The 16,862-nt window shown below is 41.8% G+C and overlaps 2 pseudogenes; both read left to right on the top strand.

The window, feature by feature from the left end:
* Positions 1-2,894: 2,894 nt before the first annotated feature.
* Positions 2,895-5,319, top strand: LOC144370341 (sodium/calcium exchanger 1 pseudogene; annotated as a pseudogene).
* Positions 5,320-7,973: 2,654 nt separating this feature from the next.
* Positions 7,974-12,061, top strand: LOC144370505 (zinc finger BED domain-containing protein 4-like; annotated as a pseudogene).
* Positions 12,062-16,862: the final 4,801 nt, after the last annotated feature.

The following is a 16,862-nucleotide window of genomic DNA, read 5'->3' as shown; positions in this document are numbered from 1 at the left end:
CTATACCTCACTTATTCCACTTTGTAAATGAGCTAATAGTATATACTGGATAGGGCTTAGTGTATTGCCCACTACACAACTTCAGGGGGTGCTGTTTACAAAGATCATAATGGAAATAGAAACACTAAAAGTTGTGTGATACAGAAATGCTTGTTATTATAAATATTAGCTATAACTGATACATGTAAATAATTTAGCACGATATCTATAATAGATTTATGAAAAGAATCCAATATCGGTCTCTCAAGAAATTGACTGTGATTTGTTATACTTTTTTGAACCTTGATTGTAAGAAGAAAAATGTTTAGAGGAAAGAACATAGTCTGCAAAGGCCAACAGGTAAAAAAGTGCCTTATTTAGGAATCAAAAGTATTTCTGCATTCAGGAGTACAGAGGTTAGATCATTAAGGATCTTGAGCTTACTACTGAGGGGTTTGACCACAGGGCATGAGGAAAAAGAGAGCCAACAAAGAGTTTTAAGTAGAGTCATAGTGTCAGATCTGTTTCTTAGCAAGTTTATTTTGGCTGAAATTTGAAAAATAGAATGATGAATTTGGCAGTGAATTGAAGGAGTGATTAATTATATCAGGCTTGGAGACAGACACAGGTTTGAATCTTTCTTCAGGGTTTACTCTCTCTGTTCACTACTGTTATTTGTTGCAAATATTTTACCTTTTTTGATCCTTATCAGTCTCCAAGCCATTTTAAGTTGCAAGACTACTAAAAGGATAACTACCCCTTTTTAAATGTTAGCTGTCTGCTCTTTCATTTTTGAATACCTGCTAGGCATTGGGATTGTTTAGAAATCAGATCTCAATATAGTAGGCATGAGCTGGTCTCCTTGTTTCCTCCCATCCCCTACAATATCTCCACTGAACCAGGAGAGAGCCTGTTCTGAAAGGAAAACTAGATATTACTTTATGATCAGAACCCCCTGAGATTCTTGTCTCTCTCCTCATCAAAGCCAGTACCTCAGTAGACTTGGTGGCCCCATGATCCATTCTCTTTGCATTTCCACTCCTGCACAGCCCTTCCTTCACACTGGTTTCTCTGTGGTTCTGGGATGTGCCAAGCACCATTACCATCACCATTACCTTTGTCCTTTGTTGTAATACTCTTCCTGCATTTTCTACAAGGTTTGACCATTTGCTTCCTTCAGGACTTTGCTCAAATGTTGTCTTTATCAGAGAGGCCTTCCTTAACCATCTACTGTAAAATCATGCTGCTGTATGTGTGTATGCATTCACACACACACACACACACACACACACACACACACACACACACACACACACACAGTCTGTCTTCCTTAGATTGATTCTGCCCTTCCCACACTGTATTACTTTTTACCACCTGATATTTCATTTATTACTTTGTTTTCTCCCCATTAGAATGTAAGCTCTGAGAAGACAGAGACTTTGTTTTATTCACTGGTGAATTCTTAGGTCTAGAAGAGAGCCTAGTGAGTCATTCTAAATTTCATACTAAGCGCACATAAATTATGGAGTAAATGGATGCATAAGAGAGTTGGAACTAAATCTCCTCTATTTTTCTTGCAGGCCAGTGGAAGGTCATCTTGTTTTAAGCAGGGATCTCACAATCCATCCAAGCCCTGTAATGAGTGAACAAGCAGACACACATTGACCATGAACTCTTGCATGCTTTGTAAATGTGTTTCTTTCATTTGCCAGCCTTTTACCCTCTCCTGGTCTTCTTCAATATGAGAGAAATACAAAAGAAGGTTATCTCCCAATAGTGATGAGCTACAAGGGGCTTGAGGCCATGGTGGGATCTCTGAGGATCTTCCAGAATGTGCTGACCATGGTGATTCTCCTGGGACCTTGGAGCAGTTTTCAGTGCAAGCCATCAGCAACAAACATAGACAAACGTGGGTGGCTCTCAGGCAGCATGGAGCTATGGGAGCATCTCACCAAGCTCCTCTTTTAACTTTTTCAGGCCACAGGGCTATGTTCTGACTCAGGATGCTTTTCCTATCCATGTGCTATGGATGTCATAACTGGCCTCCCCTGAAGCCAGTTACCACCTTATATTTCATTTATTCCTTTGTTTCCTCTTCATTAGAATATAAGCTCTGAGAAGACCAAGAGTTTCTCTTATTCACTGGTGAATTCTTAGGTCTAGAAGAAAAGGTCCAGATGAGAGTTGTGGACCTTCTTGGACTTCAGCATCCATTCCCTACCCCTTTTACCTCAGCCCCTAAACCCCAGGTCCTGGAAGCTGAGGTGATGTGAGATCGGAGCTGAGTTTTGCATGAGTTGGTGGTTGAGTTTATGGCTGTGGTCATTCTGTCCACTACTTTGCTTGCAATTCTCTGTGTTCCTCAATGACTCTGTTGTCTTATCCCTAATTGCCTATAGCCCTTCATATTACACACACACACACACACACACACACACACACACACACACATACACACATACACTTTGTCTCTGTTTCTTTGCCAAATAAGCTGATTTAGATGGAATCATCGTTCTTGAGCCCACTATAGAACTAATGTGTGTTTTGGAATGACCATGGAAAGTGTGACACTGACACAGAGAAGGAACATTTTATCGCTGGTAATATAGATTTCAAAGCCTGCCAGGGTCTTACAGACAACTAGGCCTGGACCCGGTTATCTGTCCTTTCTGTTGGGGTCAGCCTGCAGGATGTGAAGCAGGCTATGTATACAAATAGAAAGGAGTGTTCTTGAAATACCAGATGCCCAGTTGCTAATATATCTGGAGTTCTGGGTTGTTAAAAATTAGGAGAAAATGTGCTCTCATCAAAACATGCTTTTGAAACCTGTACTTAATGTGTGGAAATATTGCATTATAGTGGAATTTTTTTTTCCTCTTGAGAACAAATACCATTGAGCTTTGATTGCAGGCAAATGTAGAGATTTATCTGTTTCCAAGTTTAGAGCCGTAAGGTGTGATTTCTTGAAATACAGTGTAAGTGTACTTCAAAATTTAAGATCATCATCATCATGCTTTGTGTTGGTAGGAGTTTTTCAGAGTCTCAGTTTCAATGCATGAATCTTAATAAAGTGGTTTTCGCAATGAAAAATGTCCTTGAAGACAATGAACTAATCAAAATTTAAAAGAAAAATCTGCTTTAGCAATGAGGAGGTGATTTTTAATGCTTCAAAAGTCTTGTTTTTCTTTCTTGTTGTCCATTAGTATGCATAAATGTGTGCTTAATAAGGCCAGGCTTAAAATTGAACTTTTCATTTCCTGGAAGTCAGTCATGGGTCTTGCTCAGTGAATGGAACTACAAGTAGAAAATTCACAAAAAGAGAGATCAAACTGTAAATTTCACAAAACATTGCCTAATCACTGATGGAATCAGAGTAATGATGATTCACCAGAGATATTGTGATGGTCAAACATACAGAAATTTATGTAAAGGTATTAATCATGCTTTGGATTTGGGTCTAATGATGTGATTATTTTTCTACCTTCCCTGCCCCATCTTCTTTTTACCAATATGTCAGGACAGTTGGTCATCTCCCTGTACAACATGCCTTGGTTAAGCCTCTCACCCATGATTCCAATGAGATTTCATCTGTTAGCTCTGATGGCTTTCTTATTTTCCCATATGGACCATATAACTCCGGAGACCGAAATGGAACGAGGAGAGAATGATACCAGCAAGTGTACTGTCTCATATTACCACAAGAAAAGGGTGATTTTGCCTATTTGGTAGCCCCAAGATTATTCTTTCAGAGACAAGATTGCTAGAGCTACTGGGTATTTCGGGGCTATTGTCAACATGTTTCTGGGAGTCTCTATCATTGTTGACCAGTTTGTGTCCTTTATGGAAGTCATCACATCCCAAGAAAAATAAATAACCATAAAGAAAAACAACAGAAAGACCACCAAGATGACTGTGAGGATCTGGAATGAGACTATGTTCAACCTGACTGTGATGGCCTTGGGATTTTCTGCTCCCAAGGTTCTGCTTTCAGTTATTGATGATCTTAAATTTTGAAGTACACTTACACTGTATTTCACTGCAGGAGACCTGGGGCCCAGCACCATCGTGGGAAGTGCTGCCTTCAGCATGTTCATCATCATTGCACTTTGTGTTTATGTGGTCCCTAATGGAGAGAAGAGGAAGATTCAGCATCTGCATGTGTTCTTTGTGATGGCAGCCTGGAGTATCTTCGCCTACACTTGTCATTTCTCCTGGTGTTGTGGAGGTCTGGGACGTTTTGCTAACTTTCTTCTTCTTTCCCTTCTGTGTTGTGTTTTCCTGGGTAGCAGATAGGAGGCTTCTGTTTTACAAGTATGTCTACAAGCAGTATCAGGCTGGCAAGCAGAGGGGAATGATCACTGAACACAAGGGGGACCAGCCATCTTCCAAAATGAAAATTGAAATGGATGGAAAAGTAGTCAGCTCTCAGATTGACAATTTCTTAGATGGCGCTCTGGTTCTGGAGGTCAATGAGAGAGGGACCAAAATGATGAATAAGCTAAGGGAGAAATGGCGAGGATTCTGAAGGAACTAAAGCAGAAACATCCAGAGAACGAAATAGAGCAGTTAATAGAATTAGCCAAATACGAAATCCTAAGTCAGCAGCAAAAAAGCCAAGCATTTTATCACATTCAAGCTACTTGCCTGATGACCGAGCTGGCAACATTTTAAAGAGGCATGTAGCTGACCAAGCAAGGAAGACTGTCAGCATGCATGAGGTCAACATGGAAGTGGCCAAAAGTGACCCAGTGAGCAAGGTCTTCTTTGAACAAGGGACACATCAGTGTCTGGACAACTGTGGTACTGTGGTCCTTACCATTATTTGCAGAAGTGGGGATTTGACCAACTCTGTGTTCATTGACTTCAGAAACAGAGGAGACATGGCCAATGCAGGATCTGATTATGAACTCACTGAAGGAACTGTGGTCTTAAACCTGGTGAGACCCAGAAGGAAATCAGAGTTGGCGTCATCGATGATGACAGCTTTGAGGAGGGTAAAATTTTCCTTGCACACCTCAGCAATGTCAAAGTATCTTCTGAGACTTCCGAAGATGGCATCCTGAAAACCAATCAGTCTCTACTCTTGCTTGCCTTAGATCACCCTCCGTGGCCATGGTAACCAGTTTTGATGACAACCATGCTGGCATCTTTACTTTTGAGGAACCTGTGACTCGTGAATGAGAGCATTGGCATCATGGAGGTGAAGGTATTGAGAACATCTGGAGCTCAAGGAAATGTTATCATTCCCTATAAAACGATCGAAGAGAGGGCCAGAGGTGGAGGGGAGCCTTTGAGGACACTTGTGGAGAGCTCGAATGCCAGAACAATGAAATCGTGTAAGTTCTTTTTATGTATTTGTGTGTATGGTTGAGTGAGTGAGTGCACGACTGTGAGAGTGTGCATATTATTAAACCAAGTGGCATTAAAGGAACAGAATAATTATTACAGAAGACAACTGTCAAAAGTACCAGTACTTGCTTGGGTGTCACCTATCAATATGTACTAGACACAGATCTTAATTTGACATTGAGATCTTTTTTACTTTTGTCCTTTTATATATTTGATACACTATAGACCATGATAAAATGAAGCATATGATGTAAGTTATCAGATCATTTAAGATGGGTTGAAAATTCTGTATTCTATTTAGGATCATACAGTATATATATAGAAAATGAATATTTAACACATCACAAAAGGTTTCTAATTTCATTGCTGAGTACAAATTGGGAAAGCCCAAAAAAGGAACACCTTTAAAAAGAATTTCCTGGATGCTAGGACTGAGTGGAACTATTTCTGTGGTTTTCATCTGACATTGTGGTTTTATGACAGTATAATGTTTCTGGTTGTATGCTAGTGTTTAATTATGACTTAATGACCAACCCTGCTTCTTCAGTGTTATGCTATTATGAGAGGAACATATATCCATTATTTATTTACAATTTAATTTTACTTTATATGATTACATAAACCCTTTTACCCTGCTCATATAGTACCCTGATGGGGAGAGAAATCAGATTCTGTCCAAGCATCCTAGTTGATGGGGAACAGGTCAGAGAAAGAAGTAGGGAACAACTTACTCTTCCTATTGGCACTTTACAGTGGTAACTCTGGTATGAAGTAATTTTTCCACTGAGAGATGCCTTTGAGAGATCTATTCCTCTTTCCTTGCCTTGGAGAGGGCTTTGCACTTAATTCACCAGAAAAAGCCAGAGAATTTGACTCAATGACCAGTGTCCAAGAAGGAGGTAGGCCTTAAATATAACTAAAATCATCTAAATAAATCATGGTTACTTGTTCTATAAAAATAGCTGACTTTTTTATTCACTAAAATGAAAGGTAAAATTTTTTAAATGGCAAAGAGTTTTATTTATAACTGAGATAGAGTTGTAGCCCTTTTTCTTTCTGGAATTGTAATTTTTAAAGATGTATCTTGACTTTAAATAGAATTTTATTATTGGTAAGCATTGTTAATGCTTAACAGGTCCATTGATTACATTCATGTCTTCATGTGACTTTAAGATAAGTACAATGTTTCTGTCAAAAGAAATCATCAAAGACATGTTGTTGTGCTGGCTTCTTAGCAGTTTATCCATTACTCTCATTTTTTAATGGATCCTTTTAACTTTGGTGATCATGTCCAACGCCAGGTTAATATTGTCAGATCCAAGCAAAAAGGAGTTTTTCATGCTGCAATAAAGTTGGCTCTGTAGACTCAAACCAACTTATCTTCAAGGATGATTTTATATTTCTACCACAGCACAGTTCATCTTAGAGTAGCTTGCTTCAAAACCTATCATACATATAGACAAGGGCTCTTCACACAACTGAGCTTTATTAACTACTTTGAAAAATCTTCTTGTTTGATTGTTTAATACTGTACACAAAATCAGAATTTGTGATTCTTTTCATGGTGCCATAAAAAGATTTGTACAAAAGCTTTGGATTTAAAAGTTACCTAATTTTAAAAATCTATTGATCAAAGTAGACAGAGAGTCTAATCTCATCAAAGAGGGAGAGCAAGTGGAAGTCCACCTTTATTGATTTCTTTGATTATAAGAATGAGAGAAATTCTTATTTAAAAAAATTTCTTTTCAACATATATCAATTTTTCTAACAAAAAATTAAATCCAAAATAACATTTTAAGTTAAGTGGAACCACAATCTTTATGAATGTATGACAAAACTAAAATATTAACTCTTTGTCTAAGTTAAATTATGTTGCTGTCCCAGCATCTAATAGCTTTTGTCTAAAGTGTATCAACATTTTAGTTTGTAGGTAAAGGTGTTAAGGATTCCTAAACATTTATCTTAATTTTAGGGTAGAAGATATCATTTAAATTTATAAGGATGTCTGGATCTATTTATTCATATTCTTACATAAACTATTTGAATTATTTTGACCTGACCCTTTTATAATGAAAATATGTATTTCAGAAAGAACACTGATAAAACATATTCTCAGGAAAATATTTTAAATTTATAATGCAAAAACCTATTTAAATATATAAAATTAACAGCTATCGCAAGCTTTTGTGAAAGCACAATCAATGACAAATCCTAAATCCGTGCCAACTAATCTTAACTTTTCAACAACATTCAATTAGGGAATTCAACAAGGAATTCTGTATAAAGTTAGCAGCTAATAAAAACCAAATCAGGAATATGTTAATTTGATTTGTGGTTTGGTAGGTGATATCTATAAATTTGAAATGCTGCTAATGATTGTTCTTTAATGGTACTATTTCAGTGGTCCTAATTATTACAAAATATTGTTTGTTCTTCCAAACTTTAATATTAACTGTTCTGGAAAATGTTAAGGCCAATTAATTAATGCAGCTACAAATCAAATTTAATTGGTGCCCCCCACGCTGGTGCATGGGTCCCTGGGAGGGGCGCAGGGACCTCAGCATCTCAGGCTACTGGGCCAAAGTCCTTGGCTGTGGTGCCTAGCCAGCAGGAGGGGCACTGGGGGCAGACAAAGCAGCTAAAAAATGGGCGCCACGCCATTAGGGGTCCCCAGCGCACAGACCCGCGCCGCCCAGATCCTTGGCCGGCCTAGAGTTTGCAGAGTGAGAACTGGGACGTGGACCTCTGGTAGGTGTGGATGAATGTCTGCTTCTTCCTTCCTGTCCTGCCTGCCTTTGTCCCTTCTACTCACAGCTCTGAGCTCTCGAGGCAGTGTGATGCTAACCCAGGACATGCTGACCAGGGGCCAGTGCGCCTGGTGGGAGGCCCCTTCCTGGCCTTGGAGGCTACTGGCTGTGGCTGGCTGTGTCTTAGCAGGCTCACCTGCTTCTCCTGCTTCTCGCTTGGCGGTGGTTCCTCTGCCTCGTGTTGAGCACCAAGGCGTGCTTCTCAAAGGACACAGGAGGCGATGGCCCTGGATTGCTTCTGCTGTATGGGGTGTCCCACTGCTGTGAGCTTTCCTGTGTGCATTTGGGACATGCAGGAGGTGCTGTCAAGGTGGTGGGGACCCTGTCTTCAAGACCTGCAGCCAGTCTCCCCTGTGCGTCCCCACGGCCAGGCACATGGCAGCAGAGCCCCATGTGGAGCACTCACAGGAGCAGCCCGAGAGATGGAATGGCTATGAAAGGGTGACGGTGATGCATGTGCACAGGGGCACTCAGACCAGCTCTCCATTGACCTGAGACACTAGCATGAGGAATGAGCTAGGGTAGTTATGGTCCGTGGTGGAAGACAACTAGGACACTAGTCCCAGAGGAAAAGGTGATTGTGTTTCTGATGACAAGTTCCAAAATAGAGGAGGAAGAAGATGATCCAGTTCCCAGCCACTGTTTGGAAGGGGTGGACTTTCAGAGTGAGCAGGAGGATGTGAGGAGCAGGTGGAGGGCCAGGCTGGTGGTGTCTCAGGGAGGATGGCTATGGGGCTCTGTTCCCCCAGTACAGCAGCAGGCAGCCCAGCGTGGCCATGGAAGCCGTAACCCAGAGCCTCCTCTCCAGCTGCCACATCAGCTCCAGGAAGAAATCTCCAGTGTGGAACCATTTCTCCATCTCCCTCTGGGACAGACTAAGGCAATATGTAGGCACTGCATGCAGGAGTTCAGCAGGGGCAAGAACGAGAAGGACCTGAGCACCAGCTGCCTCATGAGGCACATGAGGCCTGCGCACCCCACCAAGCTAGTGCAGGGGAACTGAAGTGTGTCCCTGGGCTCCTCCTTGCTGTCACCCTCGCTCCTGCTTCCACCACAGCCTGCAGAGATTGGGGATGTGGGCTCCACGCTCTCGCCCATCAGACTTGCCCAGAAGATGGCAGCTATGATCCCATTCCCTGACCACATGCAGGAAGAGCCCGTTTTTGTAGTCTCTTCTGAGGTCTCTGATGTACTGGTCACTGGAGGTACAGCAGAGAGGAGGCCCAGGTAGAATCTTCCCCCACCTTGCCATGCTCCACTACTAGGGAACCGCAGAGGGCAAGGGGGAAAGAAGCCTTTGCCTTCCCAGGAGCACGGGGGCCAGAAGGACGTTGGCCATCTGGAAACACTTCTACCTGTCCCCACTGGGTAGCTCCAAGGCCTTCTGTGCGCACTGAATGAGTTCAGCAGGGGTAAGAACGGAAAGATCTGGGCACCAACTGCTCATCCAGCACATGTGGAGAGCGCAAGGCACCATCGTGCTGCAGGAAAACGGGGGATGGCTTGGGTATCCCCCTTCTGTACCCCACACCTCCCCACCCTGCTGCCCACCCTGTTGCCTACAGAAGGGGAACCCAGATCATCCTCTCCAGAAAAGCTGGTCCAACAGCGCCCCTCGACCTCCTCGTACCCAGACAGGCTGGCTGAGAACCTGCCTAGGGATGCATGTCTCAGGGATGTGTCCCTTCTGTCATCCTCTGAGGATGTGGGTGAGTCCTCCTTTTGTGTCTCTCCTAAGAAGCAGCAGACCAGCAGGTAGAGCCCAAGGAGATGTGAGCCTGTGCTGTCTTCCAGCAGAACAAGAAGGTCATGAAGAGGCTGAAGTCAGAAGTCTGGAACCACTTCTCATCAGCCCCCATGGACAGTCTGAAGGCCCCGTGCCTGTACTATGACTGCGTCATCAGTGGGGGGAAGAAGAGGGATATGGGCACCAGGTGTTTGATGCAACATCTGTACAGATGCCACCCCAAGGTGGTCGGGGCCCAGAAGGGCTTCCTGGGTGCCAGTTTGGCAAATTCTCTAGCTGCCACTTTGGCTTCTGCAGAAAGCTCCTCTAAGATGCCTGGCCTGCTAGCAGTGGTCAGGAGGAACCACCCAGCGGTGTTTCCCATCAGCAGCAAGAAGACCTCAAGCCATGGAACTGCTTCTCCGTTTGTTCTGTGGACTCCACCAAGGTGGTGTGTCTGCATTGCAGCTGGACCATCAGCAGGGGCAAGAAGCCCACCAACCTGGGGCTCCAGCTGCCTCCTGAGGCACCTGCAGAGGTTCGAGTATGTACTCAAGGAAGAGGTCTACCCCAAGACCACCCTGTCCAGCTCTCCAGGCATCCAGGGGCCACTGAACATAGAGTTGTTGGGCAGGTCCTCCTTTGATGACCCCAGTGAGAAGTTTTATGACTCTCACCCAATTGCCAAAAAAAATCACCAGTCTGATAGCAGAAATGATCGCACTTGACCTCCAGCCATACTTCTTCGTGGATAACGGTTGGTTTTGTCAGGCTGCTCAAATACTAGAAACCTCAGTAATCTTTGTACTCCCCTCCCTACTTCTCCAGGACAGCTATCCCGGGCATGTATGACAATGTTAAGCAGATGATTCTGACAGCAGCTGAAGGAGGCCGACAGCAGTGTGGTCCACTTCACATCAGATGAGTCCCCAGACCTGTGAGTACCTGACTGTCACTGCCCACTGGCTCACCTTCGCGTTCTTGGCCTGCCCACACTGAGAGGACCACCACTGATCAGCGCTTTTGGACACATCGCAGATTGACTGTGTCTATGGCGGTGGCATCATCCAGAAGCAGCTAGAGTGCTGGTGAGAAGCCTGGGTGTAGGTCCATCGGCCTACAAGCGGGCATCATGGTCACCAACAACCAGAGCATCGCAAGATTCTGACTGAGGCGGAGCACTCGAGCATGCCCTGCTTCAGCCACATGGTGGACCTGATCATAAGTGAGGCCATCAAGAGCCAGAGGATGGTGCAGAGCCTGCTGAGCACCTCCCAGAAGCTGTGTTAGCAGCCCAAGCACTCCCCAAGTGCCAGGGAGAAGCACTGCAGCAGGAGTAAGAGCTGCAGCAACACTGCCTCATCCAGAATATGCAGTCCAGGTGGAGCAAGTCCCTGCAAATGCTGGAGTGGCTGCTGGAGCAGAGGAGGGCCATTAAGGAGATGTCCATCGAGTGCAACTTCAGAGAGCTGATCAGCTGCTACTAGTGGGAAGTCATGCAGTCTATGTGTCATGCGCTGAAACTCTTAGATGCCACCAGCCTGGAGATGAGTACCTACATGTCCACTCTAAGCCAGGTCATCCCCATGATCCACATCCTCAGCAAGAAGGTCGAGATGCTCTTTGGGGAGAAGATAGGCATTGACACTCTGATGATGTCGCTGAAGGAAGTCATGGCGAGCCACCAGTCCGCCACTCTCCATGACCCGCTGCTGGAACCTCGCTACAAAGCCTCCCTGTTCACAGAGGAGGAGGTGGAGCAGTACAGGCAGGATCTAATCAGGGAGCTAAAAATATAAAATTCTACCTCAGAGGGCACAGCCGTCTCCAATGGCTGTGACTCAGGGCCGGGTCTAGAGATTGGTGGAGAAGAAAGCCTGTGGTTGCTGGTGGCCTAGAGAGGAGAGACAGGTGGGAGAGGCTGCCCAAAGACATAGTGCTTACCTACCTGGAGGAGGAGGTATTGGAGCACAGCTGTGACTTGCTTGCCTACTGGAACCTCAAGCGGTCATCCTGTCCTGGACTGTCCACTTTGGCAACCAGATTTTGGGGCTGTTGCCCAAGTACCATCCCTTTGGAAAAGCTGTTCAGCACACTCACGGAGAACGGCAGCTTTGGCCAGCCCCAGCTCATGATGAAGCATTTTGAAAATCTTATATTTTTGAAAGTGAATCTTCCCTTGATATACTTTCATTATTGAACTCACGACAGAGTTGCCAGACCAGAGATGCTCTCCGCAGTGCTGGCTGGCTGTTGTACCAGGGCTGTGACCCGCCCAATAGGGACATGTGAGACATCAGGCTAGCATCTGGGGCCACTTGCCGGCCCACACTGCAAGGTAACCTCACAGACGTCTTACTCCTGTCGAGCCAGGCAGCAGGGGTTGAGGAGTCCACTGGACGCAGCCTGTCTCCTCAGTTATGAAGTGGGGGATCAGGTTTTAATTTATAACTGCAACATCTTTTTAAAGTTAGGGGTCAGAAATTTGTTTTATTAGAATGGAGACAAGATGTAAACAACTCTATCCTGTAGACTGTTTATTCAATTGTGTAAAAACCATGAATCAGGTACTGTATTTTAGTTAAATATTGCTTTAATTGCAACAAAACCACTTTTGTAGCTGTGAAATGAAACTTGTAAATAGGAGGTGGAGACAAAGCCATTCTGACTGAGCAGTTTTAACTGCAGGTTCTAAAGTGTGTCTAGGAATGAAGAGAATATTCTGGAAGCCAACTGTTTACCACAGAGACGAAGTGTTTGAAAACAAAACTGTACTTGTCACAGAGCTTGTAATTGTGGTTCACGGTTGCAGGCATGTTCCATTTCAAGTCTTTGCATTCAGGGTTGCACAGTCCATTCATTCTCTCAGAGGTTCCAGACTGTCGTCCTGAGTCCTTGAGATGGGAGTCCCTTGTGTCCCTGCTGAGGATTCAGCTGGTGCAGAGCAGAGCATTGCAACAGGAGGCCCATTGCCTGCATCTGGCACCTCTGACCCAGTGTTCCTGAGCAGTGGAGCTCTGTGTGCACTGACCCAGGTTCTGGGACCACAGCCCTAGGCCCTGGAGGCAGTAGTGACCAATGGGGGTGTCTGGAAGGCTACAGTGGTAAGGCTAGCCTTAGGCATTTAGAATTTTTTTTTCACAATAGGAAAGATTCAGCCATCACCTAGGTATTTTAGAATCTCAAGAACATCCGAATGAAATTCTCAATTGTCAGATTCTTTTAACAATATGTCTTCAAATTTTTTTCTTTAACATCTGAAAAAGGTTCATGTTTTAATTTCAGATCATTAAGTGTTGTGGGTGAGAAAACTTGCCCATCTGCCATGACCTCTTAGGAAGTTGTTCTGTTCAAATACTGTACCTTTGCTTACTCTAAATTCGAGTAGACTGCTTTAGTGAATTTATAAATGATGGATTCAGTTTCTGAAATTAAACTTTTTATTTGCAATTTCCAAAAAAATTAAATTACTTAGAGCTCAATAATGATATCATTTGGGAAGATAATTGGAAAAAAAATGAGCGTTTACTATGATATATTTAGAACAGAGAGTTGAGAAAACTATGTAAGTTGGAAAATTTACATAACACATTGCTTAGCAAATCAGTTTACTACAGGATTCCTATAACAGAATAATGTATTAAACAATGTGTCTGCCCAAAATTAATTTTAACAAGTGTTACATTTTCAGGTATGGTTTTAACTTCATTAACTCTAAGATGTAATATGTAAGGCATCTATCTCAAAAAATAGATCTTTCTTACACTGAATATTTATATACTTTATTGAACAAAAGACTCAAAAGAAAGAAAATTTCAGTGTAAATTTTATCAAATTATTATTATATTATTACCATTATTATTATTATTATTACATTCCATGGGGGAAAAATATTGGTTTTGGCTATTTATAACCAGGGTTCATCTCTTGTTGACAGAATTCTAAGGAACAAATATTTAGCTATATGATATGGCATGTAGCTTTATAATATGGTACAATAAGACCACCAGATACAAATAAAGTAAAATTTGAAGTGATTAGAACAAAAGAACAATTGTGCATTGGGAAAAATCAGGAATAATGAAAAATACTATAGAAAATATCATTAGACAAGAAAAGGTATTAGTACATAGTGCCTTGAATCTAGCATATTCAGGATTTATTTTATAGTAATAGAGTTTCATTTAGACTATAAAATGATTTATACTGGCATTGAACTTTTCTAAGTAATGTGCTAATGTAGGAAATTTGTTTGGAATAATTTTAGCATTTCAATGGATTTCTGCTTTAGTGAGTTATCTTTAACAAGAATAGTTATCTCGTTTTGAGCCAAAACACATGTAGTATCATCTGAAAACCTAAATTATAACTACAAGATGTTTTTGTAAATTCCTATGCTTTCTGAATGCATAACTGTTATAAAAATAAGACAGGGTAGGAGCCAAAAACATTTATGAGTTATATAAAAAATGTTATAATTTAGTATTGACTGGAGACCATGTTGATTATGTACAGAAAGGTTCTTTACCACGTCAACCAGATTTCCATTTATGCTGTTGTAATCTCATTTTTCTAGTGCTCATTACAGTTTGAGGTTATAATATAGTTACGTAAAGGAATTCATCTTAGCCAATGAAGAAATTTCTTAGTGTAGGCACAATGAAATGTTTAAATCCTGGTCTACTTTCTGAGTCAATATTCAAGGCCATCACACAGGATTGATTGCTTCCCTAGTTCAGGACTTGAATTTAAAAAACAATATCAATTCCTACTTAATCAGCTACTGATGAGTGACTAACACTGGGCTAATATTATGAGCGAAGTCAAAAGAAATATATGTTCCTCGTACTTAAAGTGGGAGATATATTTTGTAAGTATAAACATCATTATGAAGACATTGTGCAGGGAATATAGGAAGCCTTAATCTTGGAGAACACATTTGAATTTATTTTTGGAGGACAGATAGCATAACTGGAAAGAAAGATGGGATGTACATTTTAAGAAGGTATCCTATCTTGGAAAACATAGGAGCATGGACAATGTCAATAAAGAGGATCATTATAAAAATCAATGACTTAGCCACAATTCATTTCCTTTTGTGCAGTTTTAAATCATTATGAATGTGTTTAAATCAATCTGACATATCCCTTAAAGGGTCTTTGTTTGTGGAACCCTTTTTGGGGTATAATATGTAGAAACAAAATTTAGAACCACTATTATTAGACGACCAAGAACTTTCTCAAGTTCTCTCTTTTTAAATTTTTTGGTGCTGGGGATTTAACCCTTAGCACTTTATAATATTTTATTTAGAGTCAAGCTCTCACTAAGTTGCTTAGGGCCTTGTTAAATTGCTGAGGCTGGCTTTGAACTCACCATCCTCTTGCCTTAGCCTCCAGAGCCCCTGGTGAATGCCACCATACCTGCTGTCAAATGTTTTTTCATACATTTAATATGGTGACAACCCAAGGAAGCAATAGCATTGAAGATGAAAAAAGTGAATCTCAGAGATCTAAGAAGTTATGGATCCAGAATTTGAACACCTATTTGACTTCAAAGATGTGCATGTGCTTCTCTGTGCCACATTACTTCTTGAAGCTTCTAAAAAAAATGACAATTTTTCTAGTAAACTGCTGTCAGTATTTTGTTTTATTCTTTGTGAATTAGTCCTTGGCCTCTAGGAATGGATTTTATTTACTTTAATCTAGTAGCCTCATGAATACTCCTTCCATTCTGCCACCCACTCACCCTCTATTCTCAGAGTTACCAGTGTATTGCCACTGTCTTAAAAATCCTGAACAGATTTTACACTAAATTTTGATTTGGGAAGAGATGCTCTTTGCATTTTTTCCTGGGAACACCAGTAACCCAGGGCAGGTGATTTAAAGATACTGTATTTACTTCTTTTGAATGGGGCTACTTTAAGGATATAATACCTATGAGAGAGTTATTTATTGTCATTTTGCTGCTGTGTCTTTATTAGCTGAGGTATTAAAAATTGCCTGTGGACAACATTGTAATATTGTAATCATGGGAACCTCCTATAAAATATTCATGTGACTTTCTATTGTGGCTACTGAAGTCCCAGCATTTGAGATTCATTCTTTGGAGTAGGAAAGCTGTTTGTCCCTTAATAAAGGGTAAATGCCATGAGAATCTTAAGTTTCCTTGCAACAGTGGAGTAGAAGTTGTTCTGGGGCAGGAGCCAGGAAAGGATTAAAATTCAACCAATGTAAGGTGGGTCAGCTGCACAGGAGATAATCTTACAACTGCTTTGGGTAAACCAGGTAGGAGGCTGGAGTGGCAGTCTGTTCAAGGTGCTGACTAAGTAGGCAGAACTTTTGTTTTCTTTTTCCATACTTTTATTAGTGCATTATAGTTGGACATAATAATGAAATTTGTTGTTACATGTTTGCACATGCACACAATATAACAATATAGATGGGCCAATATCATTCCCTAGTATTTCCCCTTTCCCTCCCTCTGGTCCTTTTCCTCTACTTATCTCCCTTTGATTTTCATGAGAGCCTACAATTTTACCTTTTTCCACTCTAGCTTCCACATATAAAATATATGACCCTTGACTTTCTGAGTTTGACTTATTTCACTTAACATTATGTTCCATCCATTTTCCCACAAAAGATATCATTTCATTTTTCTTTATGGCTGAATAAAACTCCATTGTGGATATGCATTATATGTTTTCTTTACCCACTCACCCATTGATGGATACCTAAGCTGGTTTCATAGTTTGGCTGCTGTGAATTGTCCATGCGTAAGATAGGACTTTTTCTACTGACTTTTCATAGGGCCTCACAGATTCTGCCTTATAGTCAAGAAGTCCAGAAGGACCTGGGAGGAAAATAAAGCAGTCAACAATATGGACAGGAGTACATGAAAGTTCCTTTCCTTTCTCTCCTGGTTCTACCTGCTGTCTGCATAATACCCATCTATTTGCCAAGGTTGACACAGCCAGGCTTCTTTCTTCCTGTGGGCCTATACAG

Source organism: Ictidomys tridecemlineatus, chromosome 14, assembly GCF_052094955.1.
Source record: "Ictidomys tridecemlineatus isolate mIctTri1 chromosome 14, mIctTri1.hap1, whole genome shotgun sequence".
Taxonomy (NCBI): Eukaryota; Metazoa; Chordata; class Mammalia; order Rodentia; family Sciuridae; genus Ictidomys; species Ictidomys tridecemlineatus.
The sequence above is the reverse complement of the archived record's forward strand: the minus strand, read 5'-3'. Positions and strand labels throughout refer to the sequence as shown.